Source organism: Tachyglossus aculeatus, chromosome 1 (assembly GCF_015852505.1).
Source record: "Tachyglossus aculeatus isolate mTacAcu1 chromosome 1, mTacAcu1.pri, whole genome shotgun sequence".
NCBI lineage: Eukaryota > Metazoa > Chordata > Mammalia > Monotremata > Tachyglossidae > Tachyglossus > Tachyglossus aculeatus.
In genome coordinates this window covers 99,262,746-99,281,438 of record NC_052066.1, presented here as the reverse complement: position 1 = coordinate 99,281,438, position 18,693 = coordinate 99,262,746, and positions in this window count along the sequence as shown.

Below are 18,693 nucleotides of genomic sequence, written 5' to 3'. Positions count from 1 at the left end.
CAGCTTTACCGGTGAGACCTAGGCCCTGGCTCTCAGATCCCACCAAACCCTTCGAAGTGGAATCCATCTTCTCAGGACAAATTCCACTTCAAGTAAAATGACATTTTTTTCTGCAGGCTAACGCAGAGTTTAGTTCTAAACAATTCAAGATGCAAATGAAATTCTTCCTGTCTCTCCATGACCCTTAAGGAGTACTTGGTTGTCATTGGTGCAAAGCTGCAGATTGTTCTAATGCGTCTCTGTATCTTCGACTGGTACAACTCCCGCTAGCTCACCTGCTCCAGGGAAGGTTATATGCACCATATGCTCAAGGTGAAAAAGCTACGCAGGAAGCAGATGTAATTGTCTTGTCATTGGAAGAAAATGATCCAACTACCAGCTAGCCCCATTCAAAATGATCCTGGCAGGGCTTGTTTACATATTGTCTGCGTCTCAGGGCTCCAGAGAAATTTTGTAAGCCATCAAGTTGCTGACAGCAAGGGCGTGCTTTCTTCCCCAAGGCAGAGCTGAAGTGTTTCATAGAAATGAGCCTCCCTGGCTGTCACCGAGAAAGCGAGAGAGAGGGAGAGACACTGTAAGCACATGGTGGACAAGGAATCAATCAATCAATCAATCATATTTATTGAGCACTTACTGTGTGCAGAACACTGTACTAAGCGCTTGGGAAGTACAAGTTGGCAACGTATAGAGACAGTCCCTACCCAACAGTTGGCTCACAGTCTAAAAGGAATGTGTCTGCTTATTGTTATATTGCACTTTCCTAAGTGCTTACTACAGTGTTCGGCACACAGTGAGCACTCAATAAATATAAATGAATGAATGAATGGGTGGTCTCAGGACGGTCGGCAGAGACTGTCATCTTGGAGAAGTCTGTGTGGGACCCAAGGGTCCTGTGGGAATTCCCTTTCCTCTGAGCAGGGTCAAAGCTGAATTGGGAATTAGATTGAGCATGGGCCTTGGATTCAGAGGACTTGAGATCTAATTCCAGCTCTGCTACTTACTAGCTATATGACCTTGAGCAAATCACTTAACTTCTCTGTGCCTCAGTTACCTCATCTGGAAAATGAGGATTCAATATCTGTTCTCCCTCCTTCTTAGACTATGAGCCCCTTCTGGGATCTGATTATTTTGTAGCTACCAGAGCACATAGTAGAGTGCTTGGCACATAATAAGCATTTAATAATTAGGATTATTATTATTATAATTACCAAAAAAAGAGTTCAAATGTCATGACCCTTCTTAATCAATGGTATTTCCTGAGTGCTTACTGTGGTCAGAACACTATCCTAAGCACTTGGGAGAGTACAAAACTCTTCTAGACTGTGAGCCCGCTGTTGGGTAGGGACTGTCTCTATGTGTTGCTGACTTGTACTTCCCAAGCGCTTAGTACAGTGCTTTGCGCACAGTAAGCGCTCAATAAATACGATTGATTGATTGATTGATTGAAAACAACAGAGTTGGTAGACACATTCCCTACTTACGAGTTTACAATCTAGAGATTCTTCAGCATCTCCCTATAATTAAAAAAAAAAATGGAATGGGTATTAAGGCATTCTAGGTTGTTCACTGGCTCTAAGAGTGGGGATTTAAAAACAGCAACCACGTCCTTGCAGGAAGAAATTGATAAGTTCAAGGGCACAGCTTTTTAAAATGCCTTCTATAGGGCCTTGCTTTCCTATGCTCATTCATAATTAATAATAGTAATGATGGTAATAATAATGATGATGGTATTTAAGTGCTTACTATGTGCCAGGCACTGTACTAAGCACTGAGCTGGTTACATGTCTTTGTCCCGTGTGGAGCTCATAGTGTCAATCCCCATTTTACTGAAGAGGTAACTGAGGCACAGAGAAGTGAAGTGACTTGCCCAAGGTCACACAGCAGACAAGTGACAGAGACAGGATTAGAACCCATGACATTCTGACTCCCAAGGCCATGTTCTATCCACTCTGCCATGCTGCTTCTCTAATGGCTCTCAGCCAAATTAAAGTGTATGTAATGTTGAATTCACCAAGGGTTTGGGCATATGTCTTCATGTGATTCAGGAGTGTGTAGATTTCGCTGAGTTATCTGCAACAGTAGTAGTAGCATTTATTTAATGCTCACTGGGTGTAATGAACTACGCTAAGCATTGGGAAGAAAGAAATAAAGGAAAGACATGCTTACCTCCCCAGAAGGTCTGACACACTAGCGAAGACATAAATCAATCAATCAATCAATCGTATTTATTGAGCACTTACTCTGTGCAGAGCACTGTACTAACCACTTGGGAAGTACAATTTGGCAACATATAGAGACAGTCCCTACCCAACAGTGGGCTCACAGTCTAGAAGGGGGAGACAGAGAACAAAACCAAACATATTAACAAAATAAAATGAATAGATATGTACAGGTAAAATAAATAGAGTAATAAATTTGTACAAACATATATACATATATACAGGTTCTGTGGGGAAGGGAAGGAGGTAAGATGGGGGGGATGGAGAGGGGGACGATGGGGAGAGGAAGGAGGGGAAGGAGTGGAAGGAGTTGCCAATATATTGGCAATTGGAAGGGTCCAAAAAATGAATGCACAATTCATTCATTCATTCTGTCAATCATATTTATTGAGTGGTTACTGTGTGCAGAGCACTGTACTAAGTGCTTGGAAAGTACAGTTCAGCAACAGATACAGTCCCTACCCAAAAATGGGCTCACAGTCTAGAAGGAGGAGACAGACAACAAAACAAAACAAGTAGACAGGTGGCAATACCATTAAAATAGATAGAATTGTAACATACACATCATTAATAAAATAGAGTAAAATATGTACAAATACACACAAGTAAAAGGGTAGGGCAGAGGGAGGGAGTGGGGGCAATGGGGAGGGGAGGAGGAGCAGAGGAAAAGGGGGGGCTTAGTCTGGGAATAAATATATTCTATTGTTAAGCCAAGCTAATCATTGTACTAAGCACTGGGGTAGATATAAGATAAACAGGTTGGACACAATCTCTGTCCCACATACTCTCCTCCCTACTCCCCCACTTCAAAACCTTATTGAAGGCCATCTCCTCCAAGAGGCCTTCCCAGACTAAGCCCTACCCTGACTTGCTCCCTTTGCTCTTCCTCTCTCCCAGCCCCGCAGCACTTATGTCTATATCTATAATTTTATTTATTTGTATTGATGTCTGTCTCCCCACCTCTAGACTATAAGCTCACTGTGGGCAGGGAATGTGATGGTTTATAATTGTAATGTATTCTCCCAAGTGCTTAGTACAATGCTCTGCACACAATGAGTGCTTAATAAATACAATTGAATAAATGAATGAATAGTCCAGATAGGAGGGGAAAAAAGGTATTGAATCCTCATTTTAGAGTTGAGGAAACTGAGGCTCAGACGTATTAAGTGACTTGCCCAAGGTTACACAGCAGGCAAGTGGCAGAATTAGGATTAGAAACCAGATCCCTATACATCACATAGTAACTGGTGAGGTACAAATGCTTCCACTGGGGATTTCATTATTCTTCTCTGTAACTAAAGCCTGCCTCTCCGCTCCCCTCTAGACTGTAAGCTCACTGTGGGCAGGGAATGTGTCTACCAACTCCGTTGTATTGGACTCCTAGCAGCGTGGCTTAGTGGAAAGAGCATGGGCTTGAGAGTCGGAGGTCATGAGTTCTAATCCTGCCTCCACTACTTGTCTGCTGTGTGACCTTGGGCAAGTCACTTCACTTATCTGTGCCTCAGTTACCTCATCTGTAAAATGGGGATGAAGACTGTGAGCCCTACGTGGGATAACCTGATTACCTTGTATCTACCCCAGCACTTAGAACAGTGCTTGGGACATAGTTTTTGAATCTGTAGCAGCATGGCTCAGTGGAAAGAGCATGGGCTTTGGAGTCAGAGGTCATGGGTTCGAATCCCGGCTCCACCACATGTCTGCTGTGTGACCTTGGGCAAGTCACTTAACTTCTCTGTGTCTCAGTTCCCTCATCTGTAAAATGGGGATTAAGACTGTGAGCCCCCCATGGGACCACCTGATCACCTTGTGTTCCCCTCAGCGCTTAGTACAGTGCTTTGCAAATAGTAAGCATTTAACAAATACCATTATTAGAGAAGCAGCGTGGGTCAGTGGAAAGAGCACGGGCTTTGGAGTCAAGGTTATGGGTTCAAATCCCGGCTCCACCACAAGTCTGCTGTGTGACCTTGGGCAAGTCACCTAACTTCTCTGAGCCTCAGTTACCTCATCTGTAAAAATGGGGATGAAGACTGTGAACCCCACGTGGGACAACTTGATCACATTGTATCCCCCCCAGCGCTTAGAACAGTGCTTTGCACATAGTGCTTAACAAATGCCATCATTATTATTATTTATTATTATTTAGTAAGTACTTATAACAAATACCAACATTATTATTATTATTATTGTGCTTGTTAAGCACTTACTATGTACCAAGCACTGTTCTAAGATCTGGGGCAGATTCAATTTATCCACTGTCAACTATCCACTAAGTCCTGTTGCTTCTCAAACAAATCAGGTTAGACACAGTCCCTGTTCCATGTGGGACTCACAAGTCTCAATCCCCATTTTGCAGATGAGGAACTGAGGCACAGAGAAGTGAAGTAACTTGCCCAGGATCTCGCAGCAGACAAGTGGAGGATCCAGGATTAGAACCCATGACCTCCTAACTCCCAAGCCCATGCTCTATGGAGAAGCATCGTGGTTCAGTGGAAAGAGCATGGGCTTTGGAGTCAGAGGTCATGGGTTCAAATCCTGACTCCGCCAACATTCAGCTGTGTGACTTTGGGCAAGTCACTCAATTTCTCTGTGACTCAGTTACCTCCTCTGTAAAATGGGGATTAAAACTGTGAGCCCCCCGTGGGACAACCTGATCACCTTGTAGCCTCCCCAAGCACTTAAAACAGTGCTTTGCATATAGTAACTGCTTAACAAATACCATTATTATTATTATTCCTTCATGCTACAGTTCTCTGAACACAGTTAGCAATCAATTAATATTGACGATGACAAGAGGAGAGAGAGAAGGAGACAGTGGAAGAGGTACAGAGAGAGTGAGGAAGAGAAGGGAAGAGGGGAGGGAAAGAGGAAGGACTAAAGAATGGGGAGAAAGGGATAAGTGAATGGGAAGCAGGAAAGGACAAAGAAAAATTAGTCAAGCAATATTATGTATTGACTGCTTACCATGTGCAGAGCACTGTACTAAGTGCTTGGGATAGTAATAATAATAATAATAACAATTATGGTATTTGTTAAGCACTTACTATGTTCCAAGCAGTGTTCTAAGCACTGGGGTAGATACAAGGTGATCAGGTTGTCCAACATGGGGCTCACAATCTTAATCCCCATTTCACAGATGAGGTAACTGAGGCACAGAGAAGTGAAGTGGCTTGCCCAAGGTCACACAGAAGACAAGTAGTGGAGGTGGGATTAGAACCCACGTCCTCTCACTCCCAAACCCGTGATCTGGCCACTAAGCCACGCCCAGTGCGATAGAGTTGGTAGACATGATCTCTGTCCATGAGGTGCTAACAGTATAGAAGGGAAAACAGACATTAATTATAGATAAGGGAGAAAGAAGTGGGGTGTATAAGGGTATCTACAGAAGTGCTGTGGAGCTGAAGATGGGTAAATAGCAAATTCTCAAGGGGTACAGATCCAAGTGCATAGGCAACAGTGTGGGGAGGGTGCGTAGGGAGAATGTGATTTTATGGGGCTCTTGGGGGAAATGTGATTTTAGGAGGGCTTTGGTGGTGAAGGTGGTGGTTGGTTGGATATTATAATAATAATAATAATAATAATGGCATTTATTAAGCACTTACTATGTGCAAAGTACAGTTCTAAGCACTGAGGAGGTTACAAGGTGATTAGATTGTCCCACGTGGGGCTCACAGTCTTCATCCCCATTTTACAGATAAGGGAACTAAGGCCCAGAGAAGTTAAGTGACTTGCCCAAAGTCACACAGCTGACAAATGGCGGAGTGGGATTTGAACCCATGACCTCTGACTCCAAAGCCCATGCTCTTTCCACTGAGCCACGCTGTTCAAAGGTGAGGGAGTTTTTCTCCTCAGAAATCTCCAGTGGCTTCCTCAAAAATCTCCAGTGGCTACCAATCAACCTACGCATCAGGCAGAAACTCCTCACCCTGGGCTTCAAGGTTGTCCATCACCTCGCCCCCTCCTACCTCACCTCCCTTCTCTCCTTCTCCAGCCCAGCCCGCACCCTCCGCTCCTCTGCCGCTAATCCTCCTCACCGTGCCTCGTTTTCGCCTGTCCCGCCATCGACCCCTGGCCCACGTCATCCCCCGGGCCTGGAATGCCCTCCCTCTGCCAATCCGCCAAACTAGCTCTCTTCCTCCCTTCAAGGCCCTACTGAGAGCTCACCTCCTCCAGGAGGCCTTCCCAGACTGAGCCCCTTCCTTCCTCTCCCCCTCGTCCCCCTCTCCATCCCCCCATCTTACCTCCTTCCCTTCCCCACAGCACCTGTATCTATGTATATATGTTTGTGCATATTTATTACTCTATCTATTTTATTCGTACATATTCTATTTATTTTATTTTGTTAATATGTTTTGTTTTGTTCTCTGTCTCCCCCTTCTAGACTGTGAGCCCACTGTTGGGTAGGAACCGTCTCTATATGTTGCCAACTTGTATTTCCCAAGCTCTTAGTACAGTGCTCTGCACACAGTAAGCGCTCATTAAATACGATTGAATGAATGAAAGTTCCAGGTCAGAGGGAGTACATGGGCAAGGGGGTAGCAGTAGTATAGACAAGACCAAAGTACAGAAAGTAGCTTTGCATTAGAAGAATGAAATGAGAGGGTTGGGTTGCAGTAGGAGATCAGTTAAATAAGGTAGGATCAGGAGAACTGATTTTATGCTTTGACATGGAGGTGGATTGGCAATCGTTGGAGTTTTTGAGGAATGGGGAGAATTCCTTATTTTTATTATTTTTATTTTTTAAGAACAATGACCCAGGTAGTAGACTGAGAAAGGTGAGAGCAGGAGGCAAGGAGGTTAGCTGGGAGGCTGAAATAAAGTCAAGGTGGGATAAGATACATGCTTGGATCGTGCTTAGAACAGTGCCTGGCATATAGTAAGCGCTTCCCAAATACTATAAAATACATTTTTAAAACAGCATGGTAACCATTTAGATGGCTAGCCAAAGATAAAGTCCAGTAATGTTGAAAGCAGAGTGACCTAAAGGAAAGTGAATGAGCCTGGGAATCACTGAATCTGGATTCTAATCCTGACTGTGCCCCTTTTTTGCTGCGTGCTCTGTGCCTCAGTTTCCTCATCTGTAAAGTGGGGATGCAATACATGTTCTCCCTCCTACTTAGATTGTGAGCCCACTGTGGGGTAGGGGTCAATGGGTATCAATTCTAGGTTTTGATGGTAAGAATGCTCCCAGAAAAGACTTTTCTTATTCCTGGAGAGGAGCAAGGTGAAGGAAATTGGGAGCAGAAGAGAAGGGTTGTTTGCAGTGGGGTCCCCCAGCTTTGACCTTGAGACTTGAAATTCAATGTTCTTTTCCTGTTATCATCCCTCACAAGCTCTGCAGATGAAGCTCATCGCACCACAATCCAAAAGACAAGAGTTTTCATGGCATGCTGTTCCTGTCATTTTTTCGGTTCTCATTTCCACTGGTTTTAGCACAATATGAAGAGCCTAGGTTTTAATCCTGATTTTTTTGGCCTACGAAAACGGGGATGCCACAGCAGTGTCAGCTGCTGAAGGGTCTCGTGGAGATCTCCATGCCAGCAGACCGATCTCTGACAGCTGCCTCTCCCTGAATGCTCTTTATATGGGCTGAATGAGGGAGTGTGAATGGCTTAGGGTAACTCTTCACCACTGGAAAAACAAATCCGACATATGCATAAGGTAAGATAACTTCACTCCCCCGTCTCCCTTCTCTATTTTACCATCTCATCATTATTATCATTATAATAATCATCACTGATAGTATTTATTGAGCAATTACTATGTGCAGAACAGTACAACAAAGTTGGCAGACAGGTTCCCTGCATTAGTCTAATTGTGAGCCCACTGTTGGGTAGGGACTGTCTCTATATGTTGCCAACTTGTACTTCCCAAGTGCTTAGTACAGTGCTCTGCACACAGTAAGCACTCAATAAATACGATTGATTGATTGATTGATTGAAGTAAGGGGGAAGTGGCATGCTGTTATTCAGTTGGCAACCCCTTGAGTGGCTAAGGTATATTTTTCTGAATTGCAGTCTTCACTATTAGGGGTCAAGGGATGAGATAATAATACCTCTTGTTCCACTTACTTAGAACAGGAGGTATGGGACAGGGACTGTATCCACACCTGAACGTGTCTATTTGTTGTTATATTGTTATATAGAGAGAAGCAGCGTGGCATAGTGGAAAGAGCATGGGCTTGGGGATCAGAGGTCATGGGTTCTAATCCTGACTCCGCCAATGATCAGCTGCGTGACTTTGGACAAGTCACTTCACTTCTCTGTGTCTGTTACCTTATCTGTAAAATGGGGATTAAGACTTTGAGCCTCATGTGGAACGCCCTGATTACCCTGAATCTACCCCAGCGCTTAGGACAGTGCTCGGCACATAGTAAGCATTTAACAAATGCCATCATCATCATCATATTCTACTCTCCCAAGTGCTTAGTACAGTGCTTTGCACACAGTAAGTGCTCAATAAATATGATTGAATGAATGAATGATTGGCTTGTATCTAACTCTGTGTTTAGAACAGTGCTTGACACATAGAAAGTCTTTAAAAATGTTGTAATGATAATTACTATTTTTATTACAGTCAAACAAAGAAAACCAGTTGAACTGCACTCACAAATGAGTAAGATCTCACTATAAATGAAAATTTTGGATACAAAGGGCAGTATATATTCCATCCATTCATTTATCTACCTGTTCTCCCTCCAGTTTAGACTGAGCTATATGTGGATCAGGGACAGCGCCCGACATGATTAGCTTATATCTATCCTAGAGCTTAGTATAGTGTTTAGCATACTGTAAATGCTAAACAGACATTGCGATTTGCTGTAATCACATTGCTGCAGAGAAGCAACATGATCTAGTGGCTAGAGCACAGGCCTGAGAGTCAAAAAGTCATGGGTTCTAATCCTGGCTCTGCCACTTGTCTATTGTGTGGTCTTGGACAATCAATCAATCAATCGTATTTATTGAGCGCTTACTGTGTGCAGAGCACTGTACTAAGCACTTGGGAAGTACAAGTTGGCAACATGTAGAGACAGTCCCTACTCAACAGTGGGCTCACAGTCTAGAAGGTAATAACATTTAGTAAGCGCTTACTATGTGCAAAGCACTGTTCTAAGCGCTGGGGAGTTTACAGTGTGATCAGGTTGTCCCACGGGGGGCTCACAGTCAATCCCCATTTTACAGATGAGGTAACTGAGGCCCAGAGAAGTGAAGTGACTTGCCCAAAGTCACACAGCTGACAATTAGCAGAGCCGGGATTTGAACCCATGACCTCTGGCTCCAAAGCCCGGGCTCTTTCCACTGAGCCACGCTGCAGTTACCTGGACCTCAGTTACCTCATCTGTAAAATGGGGATTGAGACTGTGATCCCAACAGGGGACAGGAACTGTGTCCATCCTGATTTGCTTGTATCATCCCAGCATATAGCAAGCACTTAGTAAATATTATTATTATTATTGCTAGTATTATTATATTCATGATTATTATTGTCACTAAACCTTTCCTGATGAGTCCACAGCCTGAAAATTCCATCAACCCACCATCTACCCTTAGTACTTATATATTTTGTTCCTATCCTTAGCATTTATGTGCATTTTGTACAATCAACTGCATATTTAATTACTGAGCTATTTCATCCAGCCACCTTTATGCCATTACCTGTTATGCTCTTCTTCTTCTTTCTGCTTCCATTATCTGTATATATTTTCCTCTGTCTATCCCTCCATTAAATTACTAAAAATGCATATTTTGCTTCTATTGTATTTTCACAAGTGCTGAGTACTTTGAAATCAGTAGAGACTCAATAAATAGAGGAGTCCCTGTGTCTGACCTGATTATCTTCATCATCATCAATCGTATTTATTGAGCGCTATGTGCAGAGCACTGTACTAAGCGCTTGGGAAGTACAAATTAACTACTTGTAACTAGCCTAGTGCTTAATCCATTTCTTGGCTCCTTCTCCCCTCCCCATCGCCCCGACTCCCTCCCTCTACTCTACCCCACTTCCCGCCCCACAGCACTTGTGTACATATGTACATATTTATTATTCTATTCATTTTATTAATGATGTGTATATATCTATAATTCTATTTATATAGATGCTATTGATACCTATCTACTTGTACATTTTGTTTTGTTGTCTGTCTCCCCTTTCTAGACTGTGAGCCCATTGGTGGGTACAGGTTATCTCTATTTGTTGCCGAACTGTACTTTCCAAGCGCTTAGTACAGTGCTCTGCACATAGCAAGTGCTCAATAAATGCAATTGAATACTAATAATACTAATAATGATAATAAGACTAATAATAATGACATTTATTAAGCTCTTACTATGTGCAAAGCACTGTTGCAAGTACTGGAGAGGTTACAAGGTGATCAGGTTGTCCCACGGGGGGCTCAGTTTTAATCCCCATTGTACGGATGAGGTAACTGAGGCCCAGAGAAGTTAAGTGACTTGCCCAAAGTCACACAGCTGACAAGTGTTGGAGCTGGATTTGAACCCATGACCTCTGACTCCAAAGCCCATGCTCTTTCCTCTGAGCCACGCAGCTTCTCTGAATAAATGAATGAATGAATTTAACAAATCAATTACTATCATTATTATCAGCCGACTTATCCTTTCATTCATTGTCACTTGTCTCCTGTGTGACCCTGGGCAAGTCAATTCACTTCTCTGGGCCTCAGTTACCTCATCTGTAATATGGGGATGAAGACTGAGAACCCATGTGGGATGGGGACTGTGTCCAACCTGATTTGCTTGTATTCCCCCCAAAGCTTAGTAAAGTGAGTGGCACATAGTCAGGGCTTAACAAATACCATGATGATTATTATTATCATCAATGAAGCAGCATGGCTTAGTGGATAAAGCACAGGCCCGGGAATTAGAAGGTAATGGATTCTAATCCTGCTCCACCACTTGTCTGCGTGTGATCTTGGGCAATTTACTTCACTTCTCTGTACCTCAGTTACCTCATCTATAAAATGGGAATTGAAACCGTAAGTCTCATGTGGGACTGCACACAGTAAGTGCTCAATAAATTGTACTTCCCAAGCGCTTAGTACAGTGCTCTGCACACAGTCAGTGCTCAATAAATACAATTGATGATTGATTGAATGAATGAATAAAACATAACAGACACAGTCTAGAGGGGGAGACAGATGTTAATATAAATAATTACACATATGTATTTAAGTGCTGTGGGGCTGAAGGAAAGTTGAATAAAGGGTACAAACCCAAGTGTAAGGGTGATGCAGAAGGGTGTGGAAGAAGAGGAAATGAGGCCTTGTTGGAAGAGATAATAATAATAATTATGGTATTTGTTAAACGCTTACTATGTGCCAAGCAATCTATCTAAGCACTGGGCACTGCCCTAAGTGCTGGATGTGTTTTTAATGCTCGAGGTAATGCTGCAGAGTTGGTAGGTTCCCTGCCCTCAACAAGTGTGTAGTCTAGAGGGGGAGACAGACATTAATATAAATGAATAATTTATAATGTATAATTTATAAATATGTACATAGGTTCTGTGTGGTTGAGGGTGGGGCAAATAGCAAAAGCCCAAACAAAGGTCATAGATCCAAGCGCATAGATAAAGCAGAAGGAAGAGAAAGCTAGGGAAAAGAGGGCTTAATCAGGGAAGGCTTCTTGGAAAAGATGTGATTTTAATAATACCTTCAAGGTTGGAGAGAGGTGGTCTGGCACATATGGAGGGGGATGGAATCCCAGGCTGGTGGGTGAAGTGGGAAAGAGTTTGGCAGTGAGACAGATGAGACTGGAGAACAGCAAGCAAGCTAATGCTAAGGGAGAGAAATGTGTGGCTGTGCTGCAACAGGAGATCTATGAGGAATGGTAGGAGTGGGCAAGTTGACTGAGTGCCTTAAAGTCAATGGTAAGGAATTTCTGTGGATGGGCAACCATTAGAAGTTCTTGAGGAGTGAGGAGGCACAAACGCATCTTTTTTTTCTTTTTTTTTAGAAAAATGATCCATGCAGCAGAGTGAAGTATGAGCTGGACAGGAAGCAGGGAGGTCAGAGAAGGGGCAGATGCAGTAGTTAAGCGGATTAAGGTAAGAGCGTGTGGCAATTTTGATGGAGAGGAAAGGGTGGATTTTAGCAATGTTGTGAAGGTTGAACTGATAGGATTTGGTGGCAGATTGACTATCTGGGTTGAATAATAATAATAAATAGCAATTATGGTATTTGTTAAGCATTTACTATGTGCCAAGCATTGTTCTAAGTGCTGGGGTAGATAAAGGGTAATCAGGTTGTCCCATGTGGGGCTCACACTTTTAATCCCCACTTTACAGATGAGGTAACTGAGGCATAGAGAAGTTATGTGACTTGCCTAAGTTCACACAGCAGACAAGTGGTGGAGTTGAGCTTAGAACCCACATCCTCTGACTCCCAAGCTCGGGCTCTTTCCACTAAGCCACGCTGCTTCTGAAAGAATAGGCAATAAATCATCTACCTGTTCATCCATCCTTTCATTGATTCATTCATTCAATCATATTTATTGAGTGCTTACTGTGTGCAGAGCACTGTACTAAGTACAAGTTGGCAACATATAGAGTTGGCCCCTACCCATCAACGGGCTCACAGTCTAGAAGGGGGAGACAAACAAGAAAACAAAACAAGTACACAGGTGTCAATAATATCAGAACAAATAGAATTATAGGTATATATACATCATTAATAAAATGAATATAATAAATATGTGCAAATAAAATAGAGTAATAAATATGTAAAAATATATACCAGTGCTGTGGGGAGGGGAAGGAGGTAGGGGGGAGGGAGGGGAGAAGGAGGAGGAGAGGAAAAAGGGGGGGCTCAGTCTGGGAAGGCCCCCTGGAGGAGGCAAGCTCTCAGTAGGGCTTTGAAGGGAGGAAGAGAGCTAGTTTGGGGGATATGCGGAGGGAGGGCATTCCAGGCCAGAGGTAGGACGTGGGCCAGGGGTCGACGGCAGGACAGGTGAGAACAAGACCCAGTGAGGAGGTGAGCAGTGGCAGAGGAGTGGAGGGAAGGAGAGAAGAGAGGTGAGTAGGAGGGGGCGAGGTGATGGACAGCCTTGAAGCCAAGAGTGAGGAGTTTTTGCTTGATTCGAAAGTTGACAGGCAATCACTGGAGATTTTTGAGGAGGGGAGTTACATGCCCAGAGTGTTTCTGTACAAAGATAATCCAGGCAGCAGAGTGAAGTATAGACTGAAGAGGGGAGAGACAGGAGGATGGGAGATCAGAAAGGAGGCTGATGCAGTAATTCAGTCGGGATAGGTTGAGAGATTGAACCAGCAAGTTAGTGGTTTGGATGGAGAGAAAAGGGCAGAAGGGCAGATTTTGGCGATCAGAAACTTGACATCAATCCATTCTTCCAGCCATTCATCCATCCATCCATCCCTCCAACCATCCTCCTATCCATTCCTCCATCCATCCATCCCTCCACCCATTGATACATTCTTCCATCTATTGCATAATGGATAGAGCACAGGCCTCGGAGTCAGAAGGTCATGGGTTCTAAACCCGGCTCTGCCATTTGTCTGCTGTTTGCCCTTGGGCAAGTCACTTCATTTCTCTGGGCCTTAGTTACCTCATCTGGAAAATGGGGATTGACACTATGAGTCCCATATGTCCAACTTGATTTGCTTGTAACCACCACAGCTCTAAGTACAGTGCCCGGCTCATAGTAAGTGCTTAACCAGTACTACAATTATGAATTATTATCCACCCACCCACCCATCCACCCGTTTCTCCCACCCTCTCTTCCTTTCTCTTCCCCTCTTTCCTTCCCTCCCTGACTCCTTCTGTCCATCCACCCATCAATCCATCAACCTATTTATCCACCCAACCACCCAACTTTACCAGTTCAAGACATACAAGAAGGAAAAAATTATCCGAGTTCTCTTAAAACACAAAATTCCCAGGTCATTTAAAAAAAGAGAAGTTGGGGAGACAAGGCTTGTGATTCAATTTGCATTCTGCAGTTTGCAATTTGTAGAAGCAGCTTGGCCTAGTGGATAGAGTAGGAGCCTGGGATTCAGAAGGTCATAGGTTCTAATCCCGGCTCTGACACTTGTCTGCTGTGTGACCTTGGGCAAGTCACTTCACTTCTCTGTGCCTCAGTTCTCTCTTCTAAAATGAGGATTAAGACTGTGACTCCATGTGGGACAGGGACCATATCCAACTCAATCATCTTGTATCTATCTCAGCACTTAAAACAGTGCCTGGCACATAGTAAGCACTTAACTAATACCATTATCATCATCATTATTATTATTCTCTCTGGACTGTGACCTGATTTTCTTTAGGCATGTCCTGATTTTGTTTAGGTCCTTTTAACATGAGCCGGAGCTGTAATTCAGTGGCTTTCCCATTATCACTTTCAAAACTTTTGAAAAGGACAGTTTGGGCGGCATACTTACTCGACCAGTTGTTAAATACAAAGGATGCCAGATTTAACTAAATAAAATGAACTCCTATAGTAATCATTTTGAAAGTTCAATGTGAGTTTTCATATCAATAATCAGCAATTGTAATCTCCTTTAAAACAGGGATTGTGTGTACAATCAATCAGTAATATTTATTTAGAGCTTTCTCTGTGCAACTCTACTGTATTGACCTCTCCCAAGTGCTTGTTATAGTGCTCTGTCCACCGTAAGTGCTAAGTAAATACCACTTGTTGACTGATTGAGAGGGAGAGAGAGAGAGAAACTTCTCCTTGGCACCCAACTAATTCCTTTTTTCCCTTAGGTTATATTCTTTGTAACTCACAGGTGCTTTACAGCTAGCATTCCTTCTCCTAAAACATATTTTCCCATGAGACTCACCCAGCAGGATTTGTTCTTGAGTCAGTTTCTCTCAGGCTGGCTTCAGGGTATATCAGCTAATTTATCTTCATTAACTGCTTTTGGAGTTCTACACTCATGTACATAATTTTTTCTCTTTCCTCCTATCTGTAAATAATCTCAGTATCTATTTCCCCTACCAGACTTAGTCAATTAAACTCACCCAAGTGCTTAGTACAGTGCTCTTTACACAGTAAGTGTTAAGCAAATACTATTGATTGATTGATTTGCTACAGTCCTCTATTGTCCATGAGGAATTCCCAGAACTTTCTATAGATTGGTGGCTTGGGAAATCACTTAGGGATCTGAAATCTTTTCCCTGATCATATACTGTCAACTGCCACCAACACTAGAGCATTTCTGGGTACATCGATTGGACATTTGATATTTTCCACTGCCCACCCCTATCCCCACATTAAGTACTTTTATGTCTATCTTCCCCTTGAGAATGTAAGTTTATTATGGGCAGGGAATGTGCCTGCTAATTCTGTTGTATTGTAATTATAATTATAACTGCGGTATTTAAGTGCGTACTATGTGCCAGGCACTGTACTAAGCGGGGTTGCACACAGTCTCTGTCCCACGTGGGGCTCACACTCTCAATCCCCATTTTACAGATGAGATAACTGAGGCAGAGAGAAGCAAATTGACTTGCCCACGGTAACAGAGCAGACAACTGGCAGAGGTAAGATTAGAACCCATGACCTTCTTACTCTCAGGCCCATGCTCTATCCACTGTGCCATGCTGCTTCTGTATTTTTCCAAGCACTTAGTGCAGTGCTCTGCAAGTAGCAACAACGACTCTCTCCTCGACCCCCTCCAGTCTGGCTTCCGTCCCCTACATTCCACGGAAACTGCCCTCTCAAAGGTCACCAATGACCTCCTGCTTGCCAAATCCAACGGCTCCTACTCTGTCCTAATCCTCTTCGACCTCTCAGCTGCCTTCGACACTGTGGACCACCCCCTTCTCCTCAACACGCTATCTGACCTTGGCTTCACAGACTCCGTCCTCTCCTGGTTCTCCTCTTATCTCTCCGATCGCTCTTTCTCAGTCTCTTTTGAAGGCTCCTCCTCCCCCTCCCATCCTCTTACTGTGGGGGTTCCCCAAAGTTCAGTACTTGGTCTCCTTCTGTTCTCAGTCTACACGCACTCCCTTGGTGACCTCATTCTGTCCCACGGCTTCAACTATCATCTCTACGCTGATGACACCCAGATCTACATCTCTGCCCCTGCTCTCTCCCCCTCCCTCCAGGCTTGCATCTCCTCCTGCCTTCAGGACATCTCCATCTGGATGTCTGCCCGCCGCCTAAAGCTCAACACGTCGAAGACTGAACTCCTTGTCTTCCCTCCTAAACCTTGCCCTCTCCCTGACTTTCCCATTTCTGTTGACGGCACTACCACCCTTCCCGTCTCACAAGCCCACAACCTTGGTGTCATCCTCGACTCCGCTCTCTCATTCACCCCTCACATCCAAGCCATCACCAAAACCTGCCGGTCTCAGCTCCACAACATTGCCAAGATCCGCCCTTTCCTCTCCATCCATACCGCTACCCTGCTCATTCAAGCTCTCATCTTATCCCGTCTGGACTACTGTATCAGCCTTCTCTCTTATCTCCCATCCTCATGTCTCTCTCCACTTCAATCCATACTTCATGCTGCTGCCCGGATTATCTTTGTTCAGAAACGTTCTGGGAATATTACTTCCCTCCTCAATAGTCTCCAGTGGCTACCAATCAATCTGCGCATCAGGCAGAAACTCCTCACCCTGGGCTTCAAGGCTGTCCATCACCTCGCCCCCTCCTACCTCACCTCCCTTCTCTCCTTCTACTGCCCAGCCCGCACCCTCCGCTCCTTGGCCGCTAATCTCCTCACGGTACCTCGTTCTCGCCTGTCCCACCCTCGACCCCCGGCCCACGTCATCCCCCAGGCCTGCAATGCCCTCCCTCTGCCCATCCGCCAAGCTAGCTCTCTTCCTCCCTCAAGGCCCTACTGAGAGCTCACCTCCTCCGGGAGGCCTTCCCAGACTGAGCCCCTTCCTTCCTCTCCCCCTCGTCCCCCTCTGCATCCCCCCCATCTTACCTCCTTCCCTTTCCCACAGCACCTGTATATATGTATATATGTTTGTACATATTTATTACTCTATTTATTTATTTATTTATTTTTTGTTCATATCTATTCTATTTATTTTATTTTGTTAGTATGTTTGGTTTTTTTTTCTCTGTCTCCCCCTTTTAAACTGTGAGCCCACTGTTGGGTAGGGACTGTCTCTATATGTTGCCAATTTGTACTTCCCAAGCGCTTAGTACAGTGCTCTGCACATAGTAAGCGCTCAATAAATATGATTGATTGATAGTAAGCACCCAATATATTTGATTTATTGATTGACTTACATACTCATCTCTTTAAGCATTTACTCACCCATCATTCTCTTTTTCTTTATATTTGCCTCTCTTTCCTCCTTCAGATTGTAAACTTCCTGACAGCAGGGATCATATCATTTATCTTTATTGTACTCTTCTAAATTCTTCCAAATACTAATTCTACTGTTCTGCACAGTAGATGGGCAATAAATGATATTGATTGATTTACTGATGGGAAGAGTGGCATTAACACAGTGAAAATGTGCTATTATTATTAAGTACCATTGAGTCATTTCTGATTCATAGTGACTCCATGGATATACTTTCTCCAGAACATCCTGTCTTCTGCCATAGTTCACAAGTTTTCTAATGGCTCTTCCATTATCGTTGTTGTGGTCTCTATCCACTAGCTAGCTAGTGCCTCTTTCACGTTTTCCCTGGACTTTTCCTAGCAATATTGTCTTCTCCAGAGAATTAGTCCTCCTGATTGTGTCCAAAATATGCTAATCTAAGTCGAGTCATTTGGCCTTCCAAAGACCACTTTGGTTTAATTCGCTCCAAATGTTTTTTAGGCAGCCATGGTATTCACAAAAGCCTTCTCCAACACCACATTTCAAAAGAATCCATGTTCTTTCTATGCTGTTTTTTCAATGTTCAGCTTTGGGATCCAAACATTGTCACTGGAAACACCATAGAGTTGACAATTTGTATTTTTATGGAAATTGCTACACAGTACATTTTATGGCTTTTTACAGGCTCTTCATAGCATGTCTTCCTAACATTAATCTTTGGCATATTTCTTGGCTACTAGTTTCTTTATCATTGATTATCGATCCGAGGAGAGAAATATTGTCAACTACCTCAATCTTCTCTCCGTCCACTTCAAGTGTGTTGAAACTTCCAGTTGTCATGCTATAGAAGGCAAAATCTGGAAGTTTGAATTGGATTATTGGATTAGAGAAGCAGCGTGGCTCAATGGAAAGAGCACAGGCTTTGGAGTCAGAGGTCATGGGTTCAAATCCTGGCTCCGCCAATAGTCAGTGTGACTTTGAGCAAGTCACTTAACTTCTCTGGGCCTCAGTTACCTCATCTGTAAAATGGGGATGAAGACTGTAAGCCCCCCATAGGACAACCCGATCACCTTGTAACCTCCCCAGCACTTAGAACAGTGCTTTGCACATAGTAAGTGCTTAATAAATGCCATTATTATCATTATTATTATTATTACAGAGAACTGTACTAAGCACGTGGGAGAGTGCAATATGACAGGGTTGGTAAGCATGTTCTCT